This window comes from Felis catus, chromosome C1, assembly GCF_018350175.1.
Source record: "Felis catus isolate Fca126 chromosome C1, F.catus_Fca126_mat1.0, whole genome shotgun sequence".
Lineage (NCBI taxonomy): Eukaryota > Metazoa > Chordata > Mammalia > Carnivora > Felidae > Felis > Felis catus.
In genome coordinates, this window is record NC_058375.1 from 165,986,411 (window position 1) to 166,007,257 (window position 20,847).

Consider the following 20,847-nt stretch of genomic DNA (forward strand, 5'->3'; position numbering starts at 1 on the left):
CATAGGGGCACATGTACCCCAATGTTTATAGCAGCACTTTCAACAATAACCAAATTATGGAAAGAGACTAAATGTCCATCAACTGATGAATGGGTAAAGATGTGGTTTATATATAGAATATATATTTATGTGGTTTATATATAGATACTACTTGACAATGAGAAAGAATGAAATCATGTCATTTGCAACAACGTGGATGGAACTTGAAGGTATTATGCTAAGTGAAATAAGTCAGTCAGAGAAGGACAGATATCATATGTTTTCACTCATATGTAGATCTTGAGAAACTTAACAGAAGACCATGGGGGAAGGGAAGGGGGGAAAAAATAGTTACAAACAGAGAGGGAGGGAGGCAAACCACAAGAGACTCTTAAATACAGAGAACAAACTGAAGGTGGATGGGAGGATGGGGAGGGGGGAAATGGGTGATGGGCATTGAGGGTGAGGGCACTTAGGATGAGCACTGCGTCATTGGGTGTTGTATGTATGCCAGTTTGACAATAAATTACATTAATAAGAAAGAAAGAAAGAAAGAAAGAAAGAAAGAAAGAAAGAGAGAGAGAGAGAGAGAGAGAAAGAACACAAAGAGTCTTATAAGCTTTAAAGAAATTGAATCAGTAGTTTAAAATAGTCCCATTATCAGGAAACCATCCAAACCCTAGAGGAGAAAGCAGGAAAAAACCTCTCTGACCTCAGCAGTAGCAATTTCTTACTGGACACATCCCCAAAGGCAAGGGAATTAAAAGCAAAAATGAACTACTGGGACCTTATGAAGATAAAAAGCTTCTGCACTGCAAAGGAAACAACCAACAAAACTAAAAGGCAACCGATGGAATGGGAAAAGATATTTGCAAATGACATATCAGACAAAGGGCTAGTATCCAAAATCTATAAAGAACTCATCAAACTCGACACCCCAAAAAGCAAATAATCCAGTGAAGAAATGGACAGAAACATGAATAGACACTTCTCTAAAGAAGACATCCAGATGGCAAACAGGTACATGAAAAGATGCTCAACATCACTCCTCATCACAGAAATACAAATCAGAACCACACTCAGATATCACCTCATGCCAGTCAGAGTGGCTAAAATGAACAAATTAGGAGACTACAGATGCTGGAGAGGATGTGAAGAAACAGGAACCCTCTTGCACCACTGGTGGGAATGCAAACTGGTGCAGCCGCTCTGGAAAACAGTGTGAAGGTTCCTCAAAAAATTAAAAATAGATCTACCCTATGACCCAGAAATAGCACTGCTAGGAATTTGCCCAAGGGATACAGGAGTGCTGAATGAAATATGGCCTTTTGTAGCAACGTGGATGGAACTGGAGAGTGTTATGCTAAGTGAAATAAGTCATACAGAGAAAGATAGATACCATATGTTTTCAGTCTTATGTGGATCCTGAGAAACTTAACAGAAGATCATGGCTGGGGGGGGGGGGAGAGAAAAAAAAAGTTAGAGAGGGAGGGAGTCAAACCATAAGAGACTCTTAAAAACTGAGAATAAACTGAGGGTTGATGGGGGGGTGGGAGGGAGGGGAAAGTGGGTGGTGGGCACTGAGGAGGGCACCTGTTGGGATGAGACTGGGTATTGTATGGAAACCAATTTGACAATAAATTTCATATAAACAAACAAACAAACAAACAAACAAACAAAATAGTCCCATTAAGTGCATGCCACAGCACACACAGAAAGATAGATGGATGAATTTCTAGAAAATTCTACCATTCAAGCATTAAGCAATTCTAATCTTACAAAAACTATTCCATACAATGGGAAAAGATTCATTTGTACCTTTCTAAATCTGACAGGGGTATTATTAGAAATGAAAAATATATGCCAATCTTACTTAATGAGTGAATATAGATACAAAAACCTTGAAAATAAACATTTTTATAAAACGAATCACAGTGTATATAAATAGGATAACTTATTAAGACTAAGTTGGTATTTACTAGGAATTCTACATTGCTTTATCATGAGAAGATCAATTAAAGTCATTCAACACATTAACAATTTAAGGTGAAAAAAATTATATCTAGACAGAGGCAAAAAAAATGGATAAACTACTACATCCATTTGTGATTTAAAGAAAAGAAGAAAAATAATCTCCTTAACAAACTGGGAATTGAAGGCACTTTCTTCACCCAAAAAAGGGCATTTCAAAAGACCCACAGAAACCTCATACCTAACAATGAGACTTTGAAAGCATCCTCTATAAAGCTCAGGTTCTAGGATGCCTATTTTCATCAATCTTATTCTACATTGTACTGAAGGTCCTTGCACGGTAAAGCAAGAAAAAGTAATAAAAGGTAAAGGATTGGAAAGAAACAAAAACCTTTAGTAGTTGTAGATTATATGATTTCTTACATAGAAAATCTAAAAAAAAAAAAAACTTAACACATGGGGATTACTTAATAAATGTTTGCTGAGGAAATAAGCAATAAAATAGTTATGAGGATTAAGTGAAATAAACTGTTGACTATTGGGCACGTAGAAGAAATTTAATAAATTCTAATTTCCTTTCCCTTAAAATTTACTTTTTAGGTATCTATGCCATGTGGGAAAAAATTTTTTAAGTAAAAATGTAAATTAATAAGAGAAATGTTAGAGTCAAAATCAATACAGGGAAATAAATTATATTTCTAGATACCCACAACAATTAGTTAAAATGTAAATTTTTCAAACATGCAATTTAAAATAGTGATAAACATGGGGCACCTAGGTGCTCATTCGGTTAAGTGTCCGACTTTGGCTCAGGTCATGATCTCACAGTTTGTGAGGATTCAAGCCCCGCATTAGGCTCTATGCTGACAGCTCAGAACCAGGAGCCTGCTTCGGATTCTGTGTCTCCCAATCTCTCTGCCTCTCTCTCTCCCTTCCTCAAAAATAAATAAACATTAAAAATAAATAAATAAGTAAATAACATAGCAATAAACATTTTTAAATATGTAGGATAAAGAAAAGAATATTAAGCCTTCCATAGAGAAAACTAAGACATTAAAGAAGATTAAATAGGAAGATCTATCAAATTATCAAGAAGGAAGACTAAATATTATAAAGTATATCATAATTCTCTCCAAATTGATCTATAACTTCACCACAATCCTAACAGAAACTCATCAAGTTGATTACAGAATATACAGGAAAGAAAGAGGGCCAAGAAAAGACAAGATACTCCTGAAGAACAAGGTTGGGGGTGGGATTGGAAGATTCTCTCTACCAGAAATCAAGACTCACCATAGCCCATGGAAATTAGGGCAGCATAATACTGGTGCAGGCATAGACTAATAGAGCAGAGAAAGAATAAATAGCCTAGTAATAAACCCGTATTTATATGGAAAATGAATTTATGACAAAGCAAACATTACAAATCATGAGAAAATGTGATCTAATCAATAGATGACACAAGGTCAATTGTTTATCCAAATAGCAAAAAAAAAAAAAAAAAAAAAAAAAAAAAGAATTTGTATCCCTGTTTTACACTGTAACACATAAACTAATTGAAATTAAATACTTGACAAAAAAAAGTTATAAAATTTGCCAAAGATGATACTGAATATTTTACTTTATAACCTTTTGTTTCTTAAACAAGAAGCAAACAATGCAACATTTCATAAGAAGATTGATAAATTATATTAAGAATTCGAGCTCACCATTAGAAATGAAAACCAAGCAACAGAGAAGAAAAAGATATTTAAAATATATATAACTGTTAAGGAGGTCGGTGCTCAGAAGAGAGAGAGAGAGAGACAGAGAGAGACAGAGAGAACTCTTACAAATCAGTAAGAAAAAGATACTCAGTAAGAAAAATGGGCAACAGACATGGACAAGTATTTCACAAAAAAGGTGCCCCAATTTTCCTCTTTAATGACCAGGAAAATAAAAATTGAAACCACAACGAGATACAATATTCAACACACCAGATTGGCAAAAACAAAAAATTCTAGGGGCACCTGGGTGGCTTAGTTGGCTGAGCATCCAACTTCAGCTCAGGTCATGATCTCATGGTTCATGAGTTCGAGCCCCACATCGGACTCTGTGCTGACAGCTTGGAGCCTGGAGCCTGCTTGGAATTCTGTGTCTCCCTCTCTCTCTGCTCCTCCCCTGCTCATGCTCTGTCTCTCTTTCTCTGTCTCAAAAATAAACATTAGAAAAAAAAAATTTTTTTTTTTAATTCTAATAATATCATGTGTTAGCAAGAATGTGGAGCAACAGAAACCAATACACATTGCTAGAGGGAGTTTAACTGGTGCTACCCTACTTGGGAAAAAAGTTTGTCATTAAAAGTAAATTTGAGGGGCGCCTGGGTGGCTCAGTCGGTTGAGCGTCCGACTTCAGCTCAGGTCACGATCTCACGGTTCGTGAGTTCGAGCCCACGTCAAGCTCTGGGCTGATGGCTCAGAGCCTGGAGCCTGCTTCCGATTCTGTGTCTCCCTCTCTCTCTGCCCCTCCCCCATTCATGCTCTGTCTCTCTCTGTCTCAAAAATAAATAAACATTAAAAAAAAATTAAAAAAAAAAAAGTAAATTTGGCATGTGCATTAACTATTACCCAGCAATTCTACTTCTACAATTCTCTTACACAAGTGTATTAGTTTCCTATTGCTACTGTGTAACAAATTACCACAAATTCAGTGGCTTAAAACAACACAAATTTATTCTCTTGAAGTTCGGGAGGTCAAAAGTCCTAAAATCAAGGTCAGCAGGGCTGTGCTCCTTCTGGAGTCTCTAGGGGAGAATTCATTTCCTTATCTTTTGTAGGCTGTCTACATTCCTTGGTTCATGGCCTAATCCCCATCTTCAAATGCACTTCCAAGGAGCACACCATTTTCCAATCTCTCACTAATTCTACCACTCCTGCTTCCTTTATTACTGTGTATTGGGCCCACCCAGATAACCCAGAATAATCTCCCCATATGGAGATCCTTAACTTAATCACACCTTGAAAGTCCCTCTTGTCACATAAGGTTACATAGTCACAGGCACTGAGGATGAAGATGTGGACATCTTTGGGAAGCCATTATTCAACATATCACACAAGTAAACCAGGGGACATGTACAAATGTTTATAGCAGGAAAAAAAAAAAAAAAAAAACAACCGAAAAGCAACTCAAAAGTCTATCAATGGTAGAATAGAAAAAGTGTGATGTATTTATTCAAAGGGATATTATACATTGGTGCATATTATTACTATGCATCTCAACATGAATTAGTCTTAAAAATATACTGTTGGGTAGAAAAAGCAAGAAACAGAAGAATATACATAGAATGATTCTATTTATACAAAGTTAAAAAGCAGATAAAACAAAATTGCATCTGTATAGGAAAACACACATAGGTGGCAGGGTGCCTGGGTGGCTCAGTCGGTTGAGCGTCTGACTTCGACTCAGGTCATGAGCTCGCTTTCGTGGATTCAAGCGCCGCGTGGGGGCTCTGTGCTGACAGCTCAGAGCCTGGAGCCTGCTTTGGATTCTGTGTCTCCTTCCCTCTCTGCCCCTCCCCTGCTTGCACTCTGTTTCTCTCTCTCAAAAATAAATAAAAATTAAAATAAATAAATAAACATACATAGATGGCAAAGCCATAAAAACAAAACAAAACAAACAAACAAAACCAAGGAAATAATCAATCACACAATACCCAGGGAGGTTCAGGAGGGATAGCAATATAATTATGAAGGGACAGCAGAAGACTTCAGTACTAATTACTATGTTTTCTGTTTTAACCTGGTATAAGTAGAAGAATGTCTAATTTATAATTATTCTTTATGCTAGACATATACATTTTCTTCTCCCCCTTGGATAGATAATATATTTCACGGTCTTCAAAAAAGGCAAAGGACAATACAATGAAAACTGAAAGGCCAGAGCTCTTGTCACTGCCAGTATGTTCAGCACACATTCTGTTTTTCCTTTCATTTTCAGAGTTCTAAAGGGTATGCTTTGGCAACGTACATGAGCAGTGAACAACCCAATTCTCACTATGTTAATGGGAACACTGTGGTTAAACCACTAAACTAAAACTTTACTCTATGGGATTACTGGTACTAAAACAGAATGTTTACTCCAAGAACTATACACTTCAGTTTGTTAACTTTTTCATCCTTGTATAGTGTGTTGACATTACCGTGTATTAAAGATAAACTGCTAAAAAGGATTACCTTCCTTCTCTACCGTCCTTTCCACAGTGTTTTGTCAACATAACTTTTATGACTTTGATACTGCTGACATTTACTTTTTTTTAAATTTAAATTCAAGTTAGTTAACATATAGTATAGTAATGGTTTCAGGAATAGAATTTAGTGATTCATCACTTACATATAATACCCAATGCCCTGTTTGTTCTCTGCATTTACAACTCTCTTATGGTTTGCCTCCCTGTCTGTTTTTATCTTATTTTCCCTTTTCTTCCCCTATGTTCATCTGTTTTGTTTATTAAACTCCACATATAAGTGAAATCATATGATATTTATCTTTGACTGACTTATTTCACTTAGCATAATACACTTCAGTTCCATCCACATTGTTGCAAATGGCAAGACTTCATTCTTTTTGATCACCAAGTAGTATTCCCTTGTATATATACACCACATCTTCTTTATTCATTTGTCAGTCGATGGACATTTGGGCTGTTTCCATAATTTGGCTATTGTTGATAATACTGCTATAAACATTGGGATGCATATATCCCACTGAATCAGCATTTTTGTGTCCTTTGGATAAATACTAGTAGTGCAGTTGCTGAGTTCTAGGGTGGTTCTATTTTTAACTTTTTAAGGAACCTCCATACTGTTTTCCACAGTGGCCGTACCAGTTCGCATTCCCACCAGCAGTGTAAAAGTTTCCCTCTCTCTGCATCCTCGCCAACATCTGCTTTATCCTAGTTGTCCATTTTAGTTGTTCTGACATGTGTGAAGTGGTATCTCAGGGTGGTTTTGGTTTGTATTTCCCTGATGATGAGTGGTGTTAAGCATCTTTTCATGTGTCTGTTAGCCATCTAGATGTCTTCTTTGGAAAAGTGACTGTTCATGTCTTTTGCCAATTTCTTCACTGAATTATTTGTTTTGTGAGGGTTGAGTTTGCTCAGTTCTTTATAGATTTTGGATACTAACCCTTTATCTAATATGTCATTTGCAAATATCTTCTCCCATTTCATCAGTTGCCTTTTAGTTTTATTGATTGTTTCTTTTGCTGTACAGAAGCTTTTTATCTTCATGTGGTCCCAATAGTTCATTTATGCTTTTGTTTCCCTTGCCTCCAGAGAGAGACATGTCTAGTAAGAAGTTGCTGCGACTGAGGTCAAAGAGGTTGCTGCCTGTTTTCTCCTCTGGGATTTTGGTGGTTTCCTATCTCACATTTAGATCTTTCATCCATTTTGAATTTATTTTTGTGTATGGTATAAGAAAGTGATCCAGGTTCATTCTTCTGCATGCTGCTATCCAGTTTTCCCAACACCATTTGCTGAAGAGACTATCTTTTTTCCATTGGATATTCTTTCTTACTTTGTTGAAGATTAGTTGACCACATAGTTGTGTGTCCATTTCTGGTTCTCTACTCTGTTCCATTGATCTCTGTGTCTGTTTTTGTTAGTACCATACTGTCTTGATGATTACAGCTTAGTAATACAGCTTGAAGTCCAGAATTGTGATGCCTTCAGCTTTGGTTTTCTTTGTCAATGTTACTTTGGCTATTCAGGGTCTTTTCTGGTTCCATACAAATTTTACAATTGCTTATCCTAGACCACAAAGCTATGAAACTTGAAGTTAACCACAAGAAAATATTTGAAAAGACTACAAATACTTGGAGGTTAAAGAACACTACTACTGTATTTTGTGGGCTTAATTGCACTACACTGTATTTTGTGGGCTTAACTGCAACTCAACTTTGACAGCAGGGGCTAACAAAGGATTTAGGCTGCCTCTATTTTGTGGTTCAGGGTACTAAAGAAATATATCCAAAACACCAATGACAGAAGATTCTAATGCCTCCAATGGCTCTGCTCTTGTCAACTGGGAAGAACACCTTGGGAACTGCACAGTAAGTATTTTACATATATGCAAACTAAGGTAATGAGTAGTTAAGCAATGCACCCAAGGCCATGGGCAATAAGTGACTCGGTCTGGGTATTAACAGAAGGCTGCTTGATTTTTCAAATCCATACAACACACTATGAACTCAGGTTTCATATGCCACCTCATCTGAACCTTAATTATAAAAATTGGAACCAACTTTGGTCCAGATCCACAAAGAGTAGTAAAGACTTACAATCAGAATAAAAATTTCCCTTATTTCACCCTGTGCTTCTGAATTTGATCTCGATTGAGGTCTTATGGATGTTAAGGCCCTTAGTAATTTATCACGATTGACTCCAATTGTGAGATACAGAGTGACATGTTGAGGAACAAAAATCGGCCTTATTTCCTTGACCTGTCTTCTTGGACCATCCACCAATAGGGCATCTGACACCATCTTTTCAGATTGTCCTCTTCCATGAAACAGGATCATGGAAATTCTTTAAACTCAACTTCTTTAAAAAAATTCTTTAAACTCAACTGAGATAAAAGCAGATGAGAAATAATCCTGATAATCCATATTTTTGCAAATAACTGATTTAGAGGTATACCTGCTGCAGTAGTGATCTGAGATAAAACAATCTCCTTAAAACCATCATGAGAAGTAATTACCACAACTAAAATATTCTTCTATGGTCCTGCAAAAATCAGTACAAATCAGAAAACAGAGAAGAGTATGTTTAAAAAAAAAAAAGTCAATCAGAGGAGAAAGGAAGAGAGAAACAATCAAAGTATAATGTTTGAAACAAAAAGACTGGGAAGTTCTGAGTGCTTGGTGGGAGGCAATGCCTGAAACAATTTCCTGACATGAGAGGATAAGGGCCCCTTGTGTGTGGGTAGTAAGGAACCCATTTAAGATGCTGAAGGGGAAGATTTTATGGTTTATTTTTTCCTTTTACAGCATACAGATGAATTATAAGCTTTAGACACAGATTGTAACCAACACTGTCATAAAGACCATTTCTGGTTATGGTTCATGCAATGTGGCCTTACTATTATAATCATACCTAGCTGATATTAGGTATTCAGTACACATTTCTGAAGCAGAATTTAATAAATGACTTTTTGATGAGAACCAAAGCTATTTTCCTCACAAACAGTATCCATCATGGCAGATGATTCACACTGATGCCTTATAAATAGCATGAATTCCTTAAGAAATTTCTCCATTGGGCCCTCCTTTCATACTAACTTCAAGATATTAGCCAAACCCAGCTGGGTTCGGGTGGCTCAGATGGTTAAGTATCAGGCTTCGGCTCAGATCATGATCTCCCAGTCTATGAGATCAAGCCCCATGTCCGGCTCTGTGCCGGCAGCTCAGAACCTGGAGCCTGCTTTGAATTCTGTGTCTCCCTCTCTCTCTCACCCTCCCCAACTTGTGCTCTGTCTCTCTCTCTCTCAAAAATAAACATTAAAAAAAAAAAAACTTAAAAAAGATATTAGCCAAACCCTGCAGTGCTAAGTGTGTGTGTGTGTGTATGTATGTATGTATGTATGTATGTATATGAAGAAAGGTCAGGGTTCTACTGACATTAACACTTGCCTTGAAGAGGGCCACCTGGGTGGCTCAGTTGGTTGAGCGTTCTAACTCTTGATTTAGGTTCAGGTCATGATCCCAGGGTCGTAGGACTGAGCCTCATGTCAGGCTCCACACTGAGCATGGAATCTGCTTATTCCCTCTCTCTCCTTCTGCCCTTCCCCTCACTCTCTCTCCCTCTCTCTCTCTCTCTCTCTCTCTCTAAAATTAAAAAAACAAAACAAAACAAAAAGTAAAAACCTTGCCTTGAAGACAGAGCAGCTACATGATACACAATCTGGCTTTGCAGCAGCAGACCAGCAAATAGTCCATGACTTTGGTCTTCAGTTTTGGTCTTCAAAGCCAGTAGACAAGCATCAAGTAGACAAAGTATACCAATTACTCCAGCATTGCATGTGTAAGTTAGTCTTTAAAAGAGATACTAAATGAGGCTTGTGATCTGTTGAAATTATAAAGGAATTAAGGTAATTATGAAACTGATTCATCAGATAATAAAAATGATGGTGATCATGTACCAAGAGCCTACCATGGACCTAGTATCTGTCCCAGATGTTTTAGACACATATAACATTCACAACAGCCATGCAAAGTGAGTATTATTGGCCCCAGTATGAACATGAGGAACCTGAGGCTAAAAGAAGGTAAGTAACTGGGGCACCTGAGTGGCTCAGTCAGCTAAGCATCTTACTCTTGGTTTCAGCTCAGGTCATGATCTCACAGTTCATGGGATCAAGCCCCTCACTGGGCTCTGTACCAAGCCCCTCACTGGGCTCTGTACTGACAGCGTGAAGCCTTCTTGGGATTCTCTCTCTCTCTCTCTCTCTCTCTCTCTCTCTCTCTCTCTCTCTCTCTAATAAACAAACATAAAAAAAAAAAGGAGGTAAGTAATTTACATGATGTAAGTAATCTACCAATAACTGAGCTAGAGTGCTGACTCAGAGATGCCTAGGTCTAAAGTGTGGGCTCTTTTCATCATACTATGCTAATTTGAAGAGTTAGCTATTTGTGCTTATGGCCACTGCCCATGTTGTTGTTAAATGCAGCTCCACAAAAATAGAGAGATCTGTCAGTGGTAATAAACAGTAGTTTATATTCAACTTAATGTACTAGCACAGAGTCAGAAGTTAACACTGCCATTCTTCTTTTTCACAAATTCAACAGGGTGGTCACTTTTTTCTCAGCCTATGTTTAAATATATTAGCAAAGGTTGACTTCTGCGGAAGGAAAGCACAGAATAAATCAAGTATGCTTCCCAAAAGCTTAAAGCTCATGCTTTGTGAAGAGCAGGCACATCATGAATTGTAAATATCTGTTCCCAGATGCAACCTATTTCATAGAAATGATGAAATGACCCAAGAAAGTGAAGCTAGAATCCTGAGTTTATTTTCCAAAATCTGAAAGTTGATATGCAAGTACAATGTATGATTTCCTGATATATTTCCTTGAGTTAAACCTGTCGTGATCATGATCATGATCATAAAGGAAGTTTGTGGAAGTACAAAAAATGCTGGATATGATGCCAAAGTCCTGAATTCCCTGTCCCAGTTCTGTTACTATTTAGCTCCAAAATTCTGGGCCATTTAACTTCTCTAAGCCTCAATTTCTTCATCTTCTAAATGAGGGTAATGATTTCTACCTTTCACAGAAGTGAGAATGAACTGAAATAGTATAGACTAAAGCATTGTATAAATCATAAAATGCTACACAAATATGCCACCACTTTCAGAATACAGAACAGGATTCAGACTAGGAGCATTAGGAACTCTCAATTTGACAAATCTTGTCCCCACAAGGCTTGCTTAACTTCCTGTCTCAAGTTCTGTGAGATTTCCCTAGATGTTATTTCCGGGATGTTATCCCTCATCCCACTTAAAATATTTGATTGCTTCAGTGGGTGTCTGTCCCCAGCAATCAAACCAATCCATGACTAAAGCAAAGAACTTCCCCTCTGGCCCAACAGAAAAGAGCCGTTGGACCAATAAATCACTGTCATGGCTATTACTTCAGTGCCTTATTTGCAGTTCACCTACAGCTTCCAAAAGTTTCACAGTAAAGAGAAATGCATAATTTATTCTAGGATAATTTTTTTGCTTATATACTCTGGAGCTCCAGGTCTTTTCTCAGAGATGTGTACATGTCCTACTTTAAAATGACAAGGGGTGCCTGGGTGGCTCAGTCGGTTAAGCATCCGACTTCTGCTCAGGTCATGATCTCACAGTTCGTAAGTTCAAGTCCTGCATCGGGCTCTGTGCCGACAGCTCAGAGCCTGGAGCCTGCTTCCGATTCTGTGTGTGTCTCTTTCTCTGCTCCTCCCCAGCTTGCACTCTGTCTCTCAGAAATAAATAAATGTTAAAAAAAATTTTTTTAATGACATATGCAATGATAAAGAACAACTTTATCTATGAAAAACAACTCTATCTCTTCATCTACAAAAAACAACTCTATCTCTTCCTTGCAGATTATGTCTAAAATAGTGTGGGGAAATTTGTTGACAATTTCCTCCTGTTAATTCCTAATGACACAAACAGATTTTCTTAACAGGTTTTGATACTGACTAGTTGTGATGAAAAGTGAAAGGTTTTCATTTTTAAAGGAACTATCGGTGTTGCACACTCACAACTCAGCTTCTAGAAATATCAACTGTTTAGTCCATGTCAAAGTTGTATCACAACTTCAGTAAAGGGCATTGTGAAAAGATGCTGCTAAATAGTTCATTACTCATTGTTTATACAGCACAACAGGGGCAGCAGGTCGTTGTGCTGAAGAATACAAATTGTGGGGGCACCTGGGTGGCTGAGTCAGTTGAGAGTCTGACTCTTGATTTTGGCTCTGGTCATGATCTCACAGTCATGAGATAAAGGCTTATACACACAATCTCACTCTCTCTCTCTCTCAAAACAAAACAAAACAAAACAAAACAAAACAAAACAAAACAAAAAACAAATTGTGGCTCCAAACAGACTGGGTTCAAACACTAGCTCTCCAACTTATTAGCTATGTAATCTTAGGAAGTTACTTAAACTTTCGATACCTCAGTTTCTTCAATTATACAATGGATTGATAATTAACCTATCATATAAAATTGCTGTGTGTAATAAATGAGTTAATATATGTAAAATGCTTAAGACAATGCCTGGAACACACTAAGGTCCTTATAAATGTTAGCTATTACTACTATTATTATTTTGCCTGCACTGGCTTTAAGGGGTTATATTGCATGCAGTGAAGTTTCCTGAGGTATCTTGTCCCAAACTCTCCGAACATGATGCAAGTGCTGGAATCACTACATGTAAATAATCGATATCATCTGACATCAGCAGGTGTGAACTGCTAACACAGCTTCTGCAAGGCATTATAACATTTCCAAATTTCCAAATGTCAAGGAGCTGCCTCCTTTCACAGACAGGACTGATACAACCTTGAATATGTGATCAGAACATGAGTATAATCCCTAATATCTCCCATAGTAGTAAAAGTATAGAGTCTAGACAAAGTCAGACAACATGGATTTGCATCCTGGCTCTGTCACTTACTAGCTGTGAAAACTTGGACAAGTTACTAACCCTCTCAAAGTCCAGTTTCTTCATATGTAAAATGTGGAAAGTAATAGTAACTATCTCATAGAACTCTGTGAGGGTTAAATAAGATAACTACATCTTAGCACAGTGCCTAGTACATATACTCAATAAATGTTATCTATTGCTATTAAATTTTCTTTGGTTTGGTTAGGGGAAGGAGAGTGTTGGGGGATGAGGCAGTAAAAGAATTCCCTCAATGTTTCAGGTAAAATAATCTATTTGAGAGGTGGCATGGCCTATGTGAGAGAGGGAAAAACTCCTCCCCCTTCTCTTGATTCCATGAGGACAGACTTCCCTTAACCTTCCAGACTTTGGACCCACTCCTTGCTCTTCCCTATAGAGGCAGGGTAGAGATTGGCGGGTATAGAGGCAAGTATAGAGGCAGAGGATGGTAGAGACACTAATTGGGTAAGCACAGCCTAGCCCCTTGTTCCCCTTAATCTTCTGGAGTCAGGCTGCCCACAGAAAGTATTCCCCTGCTCTGTTCCTCAATGCTCTAAGTTCCAAAAGGATAGGCCCTTATGTGGTGAGGACTGTGGGCATCTAGCATTGTTGCATCTGGGAGAACAGGTCTACTTAATTCTGGAGGTATTATAAGCCTATAAATACAAGCCCATACCCCAGTATCTGCTCAACAAGTTACAAATGTGATATTTTGATGTCCCGCTTCCTCTTTTGTCGTATCTCTCATCTCAGCCAGCACAGGGCAGGAAAGAGAGATGTTATTTACTGGGTCTTAACAGATCCCAAGAGTGGGAGAAACAGTGATAGAGGAACATAATCGCCCTGACTCTGACACTTATGGCCCTGTGGCCTCAGGAGAAGGCCTCAGGGCTTGCTTCTTAATCTACAAAAAGAGGGATAATAACATAATTCATGAGATATTCTGTAAAAGTGCCAGGTTCAAATTAATATTTAAATAGAGGAATCATTAATTTTAGTTCCAAATACACCAACAAACATAAGGATGGAATTTCTACAGAGAAAACAAAAATAACAGACACACTAATATTTCTATTGTAATAATAATTATTATAGCTATTTTACAATACACGTCTCCTTTGGCAAATGGTGGTTTATCAAAGGTGACAGCCAACCAAGAAAAGAAAGAGAAAAAAAGTAGTCTAATAATCATTTATTCAAGTTTTCTTATTTCAAATCTTGAAAAACTGACCTATTCTTTAGCTTTGTACATTTACAGAGAATTTGAGAATTAGAAATGCATTCATAATAAATGGAAGGGACAAAATATCTTCTATAAAGCTGGAGTGATTAAAAAGAAATACACTTCCGCACACAAGCCAGGCATTACATTCTGCTAAAAATAATGAAGCAAGATGCAGATGTTAAGGTTCAATGTGGTTTTCAGTCAAGAGAAAACCTCAGCTCTAGGAAACAGGGCCACACAGCTTATAAAGTTTGGTTAACTTTCCCTTTGATGGATTGTCACGGAAGGGCAGCAAGTCCTGTGGCTGAATTTTACAAGTGACTAAGCAGGTTTCAGAGCGTTGATACATTGGGGCGAGAAGCAATATAATAACAGAGGTGATTAAATCCCACATGCTTCCTGGTGGATTCAGAAGGATGGAAAATATTTCTTTTCTGTGTACAAAAGGGAAAAAAAGAACCCTGCAGGAGACTTTCACATCAGGAACTTCAGGTTAACAGAGACAGGACCTCAAACAAGCAATCAGCCTGAGAAGTGCTAGCATGGGAACTTCTGTGTTGCCATTGCAAAAAATTCCTGCTGGATACTAAACTAAGAGATACACCAAAGAAATAATATTTATCATTGTTCTGATTTTAATAAAAGCCTGGAAGCTATATACCAAATATTTAAATACCAATTTCCCTGTCACTTGTTCTACTTAGAATGCACTCAACAGGCAAGGACTTTTTCATATTGCAAGGCATTGACCCTCATGAAATAAATTACGACCAAGGACCACATGGGGTAGCAGTTTGAAATGTAATTAAAATTGTGTGTTTTAAAAAAATATATTTCATATATGTGATTTTAAAATTACAAAGAAAGATACAGTCACAGGCCACATGGAAGTAAAAAAGGAAACCTGGTTGTTTTCCAAGGGAGTCCTATGAGATTTAAAAATTTGATTTGATGGGGTGCCTGGGTGGCTCAGTGGGTTAGGCATCTGACTTCGGCTTAGGTTATGATCTCTGGGTTCATGGGTTCAAGCCCCACATCGGTCTCTTTGCTGACAGCTCAGACCCTGGAGCCTGCTTGGGATTCTGTCTCCCTCTCTCTCTGCCCCTCCCCTGCTCATGCTCTGTCTCTCTCTCAAAAATTAAAAAAACATTAAAAATTTTTTTTTCAATTTGATTTGGAAATTAAAAACCAGAACAAATACAGTAAAACCTTGGTTTGTGAGCATAATTCATTCTGGAAACATGCTTGTAATCCAAAGCACTTGTATATCAAAGCAGACTTCCCCACAAGAAATAATGGAAACTCAGAGGATTTGTTCCATAACCCAAAAATATTCATGTAAAAATGATTACAATACTGTAATATAATACAAAATAATAAAGAAAATATAAAATATAAAGAAATATAAACAAATTAACCTGCACTTTCCTTTGAAAACCTTCACGACTGGTGTGAGGGAGAAAAGAGAAAGGAGGGTTATTGTGTAGGACAACTTTCACTATCACTAATGAATCACTGCAATCCCTTGACTCAGTGGAATCTTTTTCTGCATGGGGGTCATTGTATACACTCACATGATGTTGACTACAGTACAATATTAATAAACTCTTGTCATATACTACATTTAATGTAACTGGCAATAAGGCAGCAGAGGAAAGGGTCAATATCTGCAGGCAGCCCGACCTAGAAGGAAGCAGAACATTCCTAAGCTTACTCTTGTATGGAAAAGCAAAGGACTGTCCATAGGTGCTTTGAAGTGACAAAAATACACCAGTGCCAGTTGTGAACACCTTCCAACATTCTGAGAAATCACTGATTTCTGCCAACCCTGTGGCCTGAGACCGAGCATCTGAGCCTGGGAAAGGATCACCCACAATCCCAAGTAGGTTTGAGACAGAGAGAGGGAGAGAGAGAGAGAGAGAGAGAGAGAGAGAGAGAGAGAGAGAGAGAAGGATTGGCTCAGTTGTGATCATGTGACATTCAGCATCACGTACTACTTGTATTGCAAGACATCACTCGTTTATCAAGTTAAAATTTATTAGAAATGTTTGCTTGTCTTGCAGAACAGTCACAGAACAAGTTACTCTCAATACAAGGTTTAACTGTACTTATTTTCATGTTCTATCCATTTTATGTTAAGGTCAGTAATGCCAGTGAAGGCCAGAAGACAGGAAAAAGAGAAAAAGAATAAGGAAAAGGGGGACAGGCAGGATGAAGGTCAGGGTGGGGGCTGGGGGGAGACAGAAAAGGGAGGAGGAAAAGAGAGGGAAGTTGGGAGGAGCAAGGGGAAGCAATTATTCAAAAAGAAGACAGGAGTGGAATGCCAGAAAAGAACAAATGGAAAGCATAAGAAAGAAATGGAGAGAGGAAAGGAAAGCCAATGGTTAAGAGGACTCTGAAATATGCTAGGTAAACTTGTTTGTTGATACTATTGTTCCAATGAGCTTCAGAGCAGTAACAATTATGACTGTGATCTCTGTCTTTAGAAATGTCATTTAACTATTTAGCACAACTAGTCACAGATGACTTTAGAAGAACTGCACACTTCTCAAAGGACTCTTTTCTAGGGTAACAATAGATAATCCAAATAAAAATATCTAGAGTTTAAAAAAGAATCTGACAATCTCAGAGGATACTCCCTGGAAACAAGTACAGACTAGAGAAACATGAATACTTGTGGTTCTTTGGGGGCAAATAGAAATGATAGTGGTATTGGTGCATATGCTTTCATCAAAGGCTTGGTGCTGGGCTCTCCACATACATTAATTTGGTTTAAACGACCATCCCTATATCAGAGAGCTCCCAGTGTGACCTTTTACACTCTCCCTAGTGAATCAATCTACCTTGCCTAAAAGACATCATTACTGCCATTTATATAGCCATATGAAAAGAAGAATACATCTCCTTTGCTAATCACTATTTTCCCAAAGCCCCAGGCCTATTATACTAGTCATAGTTGATACCTTTTCTTTCTCTTGCTCTCACCCTCCCAACTTTGCTAAGTCCTCTTCTCTATTGGCAATAGACAAATTGCTTGGTTCCCTGTGCCTTCACATTTCTAACATTCACAGCCTGGACCACAGTGGCCTTGTACCTGACTGCCTGGCCTGGAAACCCAACCCATACCTATGTACAAGAAAATGAAAGGACCCTTGGCCTATAAATTGGCTTAGCTCAGCATTATCAGCTAAACCCCTGTTCTTAATATAACCTTACAACCTAGTACTAGTACCTAGGCAACTTACCCTAGTGACCGAATTCTCGATGACCATCCTTTTCCTCACTTATTCACATAACAAGCATTTATGGAGCACCTAACTACTACATGCTAGGCACTGTGCCACACACAGGGAGTGGTATAAAGTCATAGCATCTGGCCTCCAAGAGCTCACAGTTTAATGGAGAGAAAGACAGGTGAGCCAAAATTTAAATTACCAAAAATGAAATAAATAGCAAGAGTCGGGGCGCCTGGGTGGCGCAGTCGGTTAAGCGTCCGACTTCAGCCAGGTCAGGATCTCGCGGTCCGTGAGTTCCAGCCCCGCGTCAGGCTCTGGGCTGATGGCTCGGAGCTTGGAGCCTGTTTCCCATTCTGTGTCTCCCTCTCTCTCTGCCCCTCCCCCATTCATGCTCTGTCTCTCTCTGTCCCAAAAATTAAAAAAATAAAAAAAAAATGTTGAAAAAAAAAATAGCGAGAGTCATATGGGTAGTGTTATGAAGGCAGGTTGAAAAATAATAAATTTCCATGGAGAGTTTGCAATCTTCATTATTCTTACAGATTAAACCATAGTATAGACATCACCCTGGAATGGCTTTATGGGTATGCATCCAGTATAGTCACACTGAGCCTCACACTAAGAAGGGCCCGCTACACACACACTTGAAGTTTACGTTGAATTTGTGTTTTGTTCATGAAGTCTGATGGAGCATGCCCCAGGGGCTCATACAGTCCAGCTTCCTGATGGGTTCTCAGACTCCTGCTCCCTGCCCTAGCCCCATGACCTCTACCTCTTTCCACCCAGGGTTATAACAGGGTCAGGTAGATGGGGTTTGCGATGGGAAGGTATCCACATTCTGCTGTTGCCCTCCATTCCCAGTGAGGCGTGGGCATGGGGATGATGAGAATCAGAAGCCCGCTCTGTCTCGGGGTGGAGCAAGACTCTGGCTGTGTCCGCTGCAGGCTGACAGTACCATAACATGTTCATTCAGCAGCTCTGTGTTGGCCTCTCACCCACCCCTGATCCAGGTATGATGTATGTTCTGGCACAGAGGTTGCAGTCCTTTGGGGTTGTCCATTCATTGTGGGTGGGGGCTGGCTAGCCTGGAGGGATGACTTCCTGACCTCTGTCAAGAACCCCATTTTGATTTCTCACTGGGTCCACAAATTATACAGCCAGGTCTAGTCCCATCCCTTATAACCCTCAGACCTTTAAGCTTAGAGGCAACAATCTCTTTAGCAAATTTCCTGTCTACAGAGTCCTATTCTCCAACCCATTCTCAACAATGGAAACTAAAACAGCAAGGATCCTCTCCCATGTCTTCCAGGTCCCTTCCCCAAAGCCCAGCTAATTTTTCCTCTCAAATCTTGTTGTGGGATCCACTCCGGGGTGGGGCTCAGTTATACCTCTCTGCAGATAGGTATGGCCACAAACCCAAGTTCTAGAGTCTAGAATGACGACAAAATCGCAGCAGGAAATAATGTGTGCCACTTCCAGACCTGACCCACAAATTCTCCCCAGTCATCTGTCCATTTCTCTCTCCCCTCATCTGCCGACCACATGTTGGAAGCCCTGTGCTGCAGGTGTGGAGGCACAGGCAGGCAAGACTGACCTCCTGGAGGACAGCTACCCATCAATCAGCAAGAGCTGTGCTGAGCTTCCCAAGAGTTAGAAATAAGTTCCTGTTGTGTTTCCATTGAGTTTGTGAGGTGTATCCATTAAAGCAACTATAGTTACTCTCTTCATAAATACATGTGTGGAAGGTTTTGAAAAATACATAAAAGAAAACACAAAAGAGAAGAGAAAAACAAGCCCACCTCTATTAATGTTCTGGCAAATCATCTGCCAGCTTTTTCCCTGTGCGTTATGCCAAGAACTTTTTACTGAGTCCTCACAATGTAACAAACAGCATGTTAAACACTTTGCATATATAACATTACTTAATTGTTGTCAGGATTAACCTTTTAAGATAGTTATCATTATCTCCATTGTAGGGCGGCAGAAACTAAAAATTGCAGAAGTAAAATATGGTAACTCTCAAGGGGTTCGGACTGGGAATCACATTCAGTCTGTTTCATTCTGAATTCAACCCTCATTCAACCTCATGCTTTTGTTGTTGTTATTATTTCAAGAAAACTGAGATGCTGTTGTTTTATAAATATGCTTTGCTTTGTCCACTTAATATTTTGTGGGCAACTTCCTCTAATTAAATATTCCATTTTATGATGTAAATAATTTATTTATCCAAACATTTAGTTGGATGCTTGGGTTAATAAGCTTACACTATTATAAATAACACTACCATGAGTATTCATATACACAAATACCCATAAAAATTTCCTTGGAATGATCTGGAATTGCTAAATCTGAGGTTATGACTATTTTTTTAATTTTTATTTTGAAAGGTAGGGGAGGGGGGGAGAGAGAGAGAGAGAGAGAGAGAGAGAGAGAGAGAGAGAGAGAATCCCAAGCAGCCTCTGTGCTGTCAGTGCAGAGCCCAGTGAGGGGAGCAAACTCACAAACCATAAGATCATGACCTGAGCCAAAATCAAGAGTCAGAGGCAGTACATGTTTATTTCCAAACTGTCCTAAATCAATGATTTCCAAAAGGGAGGGGGAGGATTTTGCCTCCAGGCGACATTTGGCTATATCTAAAGACATTATTAATTGTCACACCCGAGCAAGCATCTGGTGTCTAGAGGCCAGGGATTCCAAAGTGTCCAAAATGTCAACAGTGCTGATGTTGAAGCACTCATACTACATAATGGTCTCATTAGGGTGTGTCACTCTTGAGACAAAATAAAGGCTACAATAAGGGCTCTTCTATTCATTCAAACATGATTCACCAAGTACCTACTTGGTGAATATGCCAGATACTGTAGTAGGTGCTAAGTTAGCATTCAGGGAGGAGGGTCAGAGCAACAGTCAAGAATAAAAGGAGGAGGTGGAAGTAAACTGTAGCTTCACTTGATGGAGAGAAAGCACATCTATTTCATTTTATACCTTCATATGTTTCCATACCATTCTCATCAAATGACTTCCATATAATTTTGCATTAAATTATACGGTGTCACAAAGCTGCTACAAGAAGTGTTGTTATATTGCTACATACATAGCAATAATAATATTGCTATATTGCTACATACGTAAATGCTTGATCCTTCAAGGTTATCTCTAAGAATAAAATGGTTGTTTCTTCAACAAAAATCCCAAGGTCGTAAGTATAAAACACCCTTACGATGACAGTGGCTCCGCTTTTCCCAGCTGACCTTTTTGT

General features: G+C 38.7%; 1 protein-coding gene across 6 annotated transcripts in view; it reads right to left on the minus strand.

Moving 5' to 3' along the window:
• Positions 1-20,847, minus strand: part of PDE11A (phosphodiesterase 11A) — a 404,325-nt gene that overhangs the window by 334,041 nt on the left and 49,437 nt on the right. The window lies entirely within an intron of this gene.